The 7,559-nt window shown below is 47.3% G+C and overlaps 1 protein-coding gene across 1 annotated transcript in view; it reads right to left on the bottom strand.

Annotated features, from left to right (window-relative positions):
- Window positions 1–1,405, bottom strand: part of Sgca (sarcoglycan alpha) — a 14,609-nt gene extending 13,204 nt beyond the window's left edge. Inside the window, exon 1 of the mRNA XM_021177378.2 lies at window positions 1,198–1,405. The gene's annotated coding sequence lies outside the window, so the exon portion shown is untranslated. The remainder of the gene's footprint in view (window positions 1–1,197) is intronic.
- Between the last annotated feature and the right edge of the window lie 6,154 nt (window positions 1,406–7,559).

The following is a 7,559-nucleotide window of genomic DNA, read 5'->3' on the forward strand; positions in this document are numbered from 1 at the left end:
CCTGCCTCTGCCTCCCGAGTGCTGGGATTAAAGGCGTGCGCCACCACGCCCGGCTCCTTCCTCTATTTTTGTGGCCATTTTGAACGGCACCTCCCCACCCACCCACACACCAACATCCCTAGACTCTGGCCTAGCTTAATGTGTCCTCTTAGTTTCCTGGCCTCCATCCAAGCTGCTCTCTCTGCCTGGTGTTCCCTCCTGCCTTGTCCCTTGGGCAGACTTTGAGCAGGTCATATGTGTCCCCTCCTCTCTGAAGCCTTTTCTCCTGTACCTCCTCTTCCTAGGCTGGCTGGGTACTAGTGATTTACCCCTCCCTCATCCCTGTGCCAGCCCAGCCTTAGAACATCATGGTGTGGGAACAGGTGTTCTGGGCCACTCACCTGACCTGGGGTCTAACAACTAGTAAGTGTAGAGGCTGGCTGACAACTGCCTTAACAGCAAGCAGAAATATCTGTTACCCAGCCTGAGCCGCAGACCAACATCTCCCATGTGAAGGTCTGGCTGGAGACAACCCAGACAGTATCGGCCAAATGGGGACAGGTAAGCAGAGAGGCTCTCTCCAGCTCACATAGCTGGGGATAATCCCATAAGGTTGGAGTTCCAGCTTGACAGTTCCTGCAGACCTGGCCTTAAGTAACTAGCCCTCTCCAGGCCTCTGCTTCCACAATTATAAGCTGCACGATTTGTGCTGGCCTCTGCAGAGGACACACGGAAATACTGAAAGCAGCACGTGTTCAGCCACCTATATCATACAGAGATGAGAAAATCCTGCCTGACTGGGGCTTTGTGTGATGGTGAGAAGGACCTGTCTGTCTCTGTGCCAAAAGGCTCACAAGCATTTCTGTGCTCTGACCCATGTCATACCCACAGCAGTACCATGAGACAGACATCCCCATAGCCCATGTTTTACAGCTGATGTCGCTGAGGCCTGGCAGTTTCTAACTTCCTCCAAAGCCATACTGATGCCCCCTGAATGTTCAGAAAGTTCACAGCCCCGGGTCCAGCTCTTCCATGATGCCTTTGATGGTGGACACCTCTGGCCCTTCATTCCTGCATCTACCCTTTTCTTGCAGGGTCTAACACTGAGAACAGGGAACAGAACACTCTGCCCTTGAACCCTGAGGAAGAAACAGTGCCTCACCATTGCTGGTCTTGCCACAGTCTTTGCAGGCCTGACCTCACATTAGGGCTCCTTACCTCCCCACACCTTGAATGTCCAAGCAAAGATGTCTCAGTTCAGGTTTCCATTCAGGTGACGACTGGGCAAGTTACTTTGTCCTTGTCCCTTTGCCTTCGTGCTTCCCACCTGACCACCCTGGGTGTCCCCTGAGAGTCACAGAATCTCCAGAGTCAGCCTCCACTCAGGCTCACACACAGGCATTTGTGCCCGGATCACCTTGATATCTCCTGCCTAGTCTGAGATGGAGGAGCGAGGAAGGGGGTTTAAAGGCAGAGCAAGAGTAGAAGACACTTGCAAGGGTACAGAGTTAGCAGATGTCCCTGCCCTGCCCCTGAGCCTCCCGTGTGACACCTTCCCCTGTTGCCTTCCTGCTATTTTTGGTACCCTTAGATCACACTCTTGGCTGCGTTAAGGCAAAGTGTGCCCCAATGTTACCTACTCACAAAAACAAAAGGTCCACAAAGGCCGGCCGGCCTCAATGGAAAAGCTATAACCATATTTCTCTTCTGATCTTTCCCAAGAGCACCCCCATTCAGGAGAGCCAGAGACCATGCTAGACCAGAGCTAGGTGTGGTGTTGTACTTTAGTCCCAACACAAAGGAGGCAAAGGCAGGCAGATCTCTGCAAGTTCAAGGCCAGCCAGAGCTGTATACTGAGACCCTGTTTCAAAAGGGAGGGTGGAGAGATGCCTCAGAAGTTGGGAGCCCTTGCTGTCCTTCCAAAGGATCTGAGGTCAGTTCCCAGCACACACAGGCAGCTCACAATCACCTGTAACTCCAGCTCTGGGGAATCCTGCTAAGTGTGGCATACACTCACACCTATATATACACTAAATGAAAGAAAAAAATGTTTTAACATGCGCAGAATAATAAATGAGCCTTATAAATCTATTACCCGGCTTCAACAATTATCAGCTCCTGGCCAATCTCTTCCTCCCTCTCTTTTTCCAGATTCTGTCTCCCATTTAATTTCATCTGTCAGTCTCTCAGTGCATATCTTTTAAAGAGAAGGACTCTTTCTCTTTACACATAATCGTGAGGGATTATCAATTATCAAGCTTCTAGTGTTTGATTTCCAGTCTCTTGTAAAGTCCGTCTTTCTTCATTCTGTGAGACACTGGGTCTTATGACACTCACGTTAACCTCAAACTCTTGGGTTTAAGGGATTCTTCTGCCTCAGCTTCCCAAATCCCTGGGACTGTGGGCTCACGCCTTGGTATTTGCCTTTTGCTTCCTTTTTTCTCTTTGAGATGTGTCTAACTACGTAGCTCTTGCTGGTCTGATACTCAGGGTCCTCTTGCCTCAGTCTCAGTAATGGGATTACTACAGGTGGTATACCACAACCCCACATGTTTCATAGGTGTGGGGTGTGTGTGTGTGTGTGTGTGTGTGTGTGTTTTAGCCATGTATTTGTTTGAATCAGCATCCAAATAGTGGAGACACTGTAACTGGTTGGTAGATATAAATATCTATATTTTTATAGGCTTTACGTGGTCTCTGCCTCTTTTCCTCCCTGGCAACCCTCCATTCTCTTCTTCCTCCCCTCCTTTCTCTTTCCCTCTCTCCTGTGAAGGAGGCAGATCAGTCCTTCAATTGGTCACACTCTGGATTTGCTGACAGCATCTCTCCAGTGTTCTGCCATGTCCTTGTCACCCTTGCACCCTCCTCGAATGGAATTCTCTGGGCACTGCTATCTTCTGTAGAGTATGGTTGGATCTAGAGATTGGGGCATATTTAGGTTTTTTCTTCTGCAAGCCCACTTTACAGTTGGGGATAGGCTCTTTATCTGGAGGCACAGTGTGTACAGTCAGTCTTTACAGCTTTTGCTGTTCTGCCTTGCAAAATGGTGATACTCCAATTCTGCCACTCTCTCAGCAGTTGGAATACAGCCAGACAGAAAAATTGCCCTCATAATTTGCTTTCCAGGTGGCACAGTTCATAGAGGAAAGGGTGTAAATGCTCGATTCTTTCCATATCTAAATACACCGGTTTCAAAATAATGGGTTGATTTCCCAGCATCCTCCAAACTGTGACCAATTAGCATCTTTGGCTTTGTTAGTAATATAATCATTACAGTTTAAACATATGTGATTGCTTCGATCCATCACAAATAGCATCCCCCTGGTGTTCAGGGTGTCCCACTTTTAATTCTTTATTTATTTAGTCCTCATCAGTCAGAGCAAGTAGTTAGGGATGGGTCAGGTAGCTGTTTTATCCTAGTAAGCTCAGTTGGGGCTTCCCCTCTGCTCCCCTCCCCCTGCCCCCGCCACTCTTTGCTAGCAGGGGCTTCTTCCTCATTGCCCTCCTCATTAGGCGACCAGCTTCCTATCCCATCTGTCCACCCCAGAGAATGATGAATGAATGAATGAATGAATGCATGCATCATGCCTGAATGAAAACATCGTCTCTCTACAGTCTCATTCTCTTCTAGTCTCCCTCTTGATCTCTAAGGGGCATATTTCTCCATCTACATCCGAAACGCATATTATGCGTCTTTGTCAGGGACAAAGGAACGGCTTTCTCATCATTGTGATCTGATTCTGGCTTCTGCCTCCCAAACTCCACCCACATCTTTCTCCCTCCTCTTCCCCGCCCCCAGAGCAACAACAAAGAGTGCAACTGGGTCAGTCTACCACGAGAGGGCGCCTTCACAGGCTCCAGCCGTCCCTGCGCTTGCGCAACAATGGGGCTGATGGCGAGTGGAAGAGCTGGGAGGAGCGAGGCCTGCGCAGCGCCCACTTCCAGGCTGGGAAAGTATGAGCAAGGGGCATGCGTGCTAGACCCCGCTGTTAGCCGAGCGACACAGGAGGACACTCAAGGGCCACAAGCCTATCGCGCATGTCGTCCATTTCCCTATCCAGAAAATTTACTTTAAAAAAAAAAAAAAAACAGGGAGAAGAACTCCCTACTGTAGGGGGTAGGTGGTTAGAAATAATAATTAGTTTCCTCACCCACCTGTCATCTGTCAGCACTCCGGTATCCAAGGGCATCTCCTGTTCTCCCATCAACCTCACAGATATTTTGAGGACACCAGCCTGGAGACCTAGTACGTCTTCCCAAACCCTTTGTTTAATTTTTATTCTGTCTTATTTTTGAAAAGGGGTGTCATAGAGCCCAGGCTGGCTTTATAGCGAAGGATGACCTTGAATTCCCGCTGCTCTTGCCTGTGGTGGGGGCAGAGTGTTGTGATCACAGGCCTGTACCTCATATGCTCAGCGAGCACTCCACTGGCTGAGATGCATCCCCTTTCCATAGGTTGAACTTCAGGTCCCCTAAGGGGTGACCACCCAAGAGCATCAAAACCTGAGTGCCAGACTGTTCTTGGCCAAACTTCTATTCCTGAAGTCGCAGAGAAGGGGAAGGAACTGTTCTGGGTGCCACAGCCATCGCCACTGAGATATCCCCTCTCTAAAAAGGCAAGAAAGACCAATGCTAACGGAGGGCAAAGTACCTTGTAACCTGTAAACTTCAGGCATCTTCTACTTGTTTATCACTGACAGTGCACAGCAATAGGCAGGGCCAGGGCAGCCCACCAGCAGGATCTGAGACCTACAGGAAAGGAAGGTCAGCCTTAAAAGCTACCACTGAATAATAAAACTGGGGAAGGGCTGGGACAAGAACACAACTCCAGCAGGATATCCTTTGACCTCCAAGTGTGCTCGTGCATGCACACACACACACACACACACACACACACAGGCACACTATAAATAAATTCAAAATATTATTTTAGCTAGTTATGGTGGCATGTGCCTTCAATCTTTAATCCTAGCACGAGTGAGGTAGAGGCAAGAGGATCCTTATAAGTTTGAAGCCAGCCTGGTCTACATAGCAAGTTGCAGGCTAGCCAGAGATGTATAGTGTGAGCCTGTCACAACACATCCCCCTCTCCCACCCCTGTACATCCATACACACATATAAGGGTTTTGGTTTTTTTTGTTTTGTTTTGTTTTTTAACAATAAGATAGTTTAAAAAGGTTAAGGAAGATAAAAGAAACAGAATCGCTGGCATCTTTATAGATCAATTATCTATAAAGAAAAATCTAAGAGAGCCTAGATTTGTCTGGTAGCTCTGTGTGTGTGTGTGTGTGTGTGTGTGTGTGTGTGTGCGCATGCATGTAGTGTGCTTGCTTCTGCACACTCCTGTGGAGGCCAGAGGTGTCCTTCAGGTATCTTCCACTGTTTAACATCTCCTTGTGTCTTGAAACAGGATCACTTGCTAAACAGAGAGCTTTGCTGCTGCAATTACATGGCGGGCCAGCAAGGCCTGTGGAAGCTGTCTGTCAGGGAATGCTGCTACACCCAGCTTGCACACAAGTTCTAGTACTGGGGATCCAGCCTCAGACAGGTCCTTATGCTCTCACCACACATACACTATCCACTGAGCCACCTGTCCAGCCTCTATATTACTGGAATTATTATAAGGGACTTTGGCTGGGTTACTGGGCAAAGATCAGCCTCCAAATACAAATGATATAGAAAAATTCCCTATTTCTACACATTAGCAATCACTCATTAGAAATTTTTGCTAGCCGGGCGTGGTGGCGCACGCCTTTAATCCCAGCACTCGGGAGGCAGAGGCAGGCGGATTTCTGAGTTCGAGGCCAGCCTGGTCTACAAAGTGAGTTCCAGGACAGTCAAGGCTACACAGAGAAACCCTGTCTCGAAAAACCAAAAACCAAAAAACAAAAAAACAAAAAAACAAAAAAACAAAAAAAAAAAAGAAATTTTTGCTGTTTTAGCCTGGTTGTAGCACTCAGGACACAGGGGCTGGTGGATCTCTGTGAGTTCAAGGCCAGCCTAGTCTACAAAGTCAGTTCCAGGACAGCAAAGGCTACACAGAGAAACCCTGTCTGAGGGATAGTCCAGAGGCTAAGGGCACTCATTGCTGTTATAGCAGATCTGGGGTTGGTTGCCAGCATCCATATGTGTAGATCACAATCATCTGCAGCTCCAGTCCCAAGGGATCTGATGTCCTCTTCTGGCCTCTGATTTAAAAAAAAAAAAAAAATCAAGATAAGAGATATGTAAATGTTACAACTTTTAATGTTACGTTTAAAATGTACATTTTTGTTGTTGCTGCTGTTGCTGCTGCTGCTGCTGCTGTTTTGAGACAAGATCTCTCTGCATAGCCCTGGATGTCCCAGAATTCACTACCTAGACCAGGCTAGCCTCAAACTTACAGAGATCAGCCTAACTAACTTTCTACCTCCTGAGTGCTGGGACTAAAGGCCTGGTCCACTATGGCCAGCTTACAAGATATTTCTGAATGAAGCACTATATTCTAGAAGGACTAAATGGAGAGATGTAGACACAGGATCAGTTAAGCTTGAGAATTCTCCCCATCATTCTCAATTACCATTCCCCCCACGTCTTTATCAATTGATTCGAGGAATACACAGTAATGATCTCAATGGACACTTCAGAGGGAGACTGAGTCTAAGCCTCATACAGAACAGCGTGGGGCCAAGAAAGCAGCCGACTATCCTGAAGAAGAAAGTGGCCTGTCCCAAAGAGACACCAAGACTTTCTTTGAAACTGATTGTAATTAAAACAATGCGGTCTTGGTGCCGGGCAGGACAAAGAGATCAATAGAACAGAGTGGCCAGAAACGGAGCCAAGTGTATGTGGGGATTTGATTTATGATGGGGGAGGGGGGGCCCACAGCACTCAGCGAGAGAGAACCGTCTATTCAATAAAGAGTTGTTGGGACAATCGGCTTTTCACATGCAACCTCTATACGCCATCCATAAATATTAATTCCAGATGGATTAGAGATCTAAAAGTGAAAAACAGAACTTTAAAATAATTAGGAGGAAATGCAGGCAAGCTGAGAGCAGACAAACAGTTCTGACGTAAGGAACACGAGTCAGAAAAGATTGATTTCTATTATATTACTAACACCCACCCCCAAAGCCCTCTATTATAAAAATGGCACTCTGAACCAAGGGCAGAGACAAGTAACAGCCTGGGTGGCAATGTTGGGGACACATCAAACAGATAAAGGTTAGTATTCAGAATATGGAAGGACCTCTGGGAAATCAGCCCTCTGGATGCTGAGGCCCAAGGATCAGGAATTCTAAGCCAGCCTTGGCTACACAGTGAGGCTCCATCTCGAAGGGGATGTAGCTCAGTGGTAGAAGACTTAGCTAGCATGTGCCAAGTCAATCCCCAACACTAAAAGTAACTTTCAAAGAACAGACCCAGGGCCAGGCATGGTGGCGCACACCTTTAATCTCAGATCTTAGAAGGCAGCCATAACTGTTCTCTGAGTTTGAGGCCAGCCTGGTCTACATAGTGAGTTCGAGGTCAGCTAGGAATGCACACACAGTAAAACCCTGTCTTTAAAAAAAAAAAAAAAAAAAAAAAAAAAAAAAAAA

The sequence above is a fragment of the Mus caroli genome, chromosome 11 (assembly GCF_900094665.2).
Source record: "Mus caroli chromosome 11, CAROLI_EIJ_v1.1, whole genome shotgun sequence".
In the NCBI taxonomy this organism is placed as follows: Eukaryota; Metazoa; Chordata; class Mammalia; order Rodentia; family Muridae; genus Mus; species Mus caroli.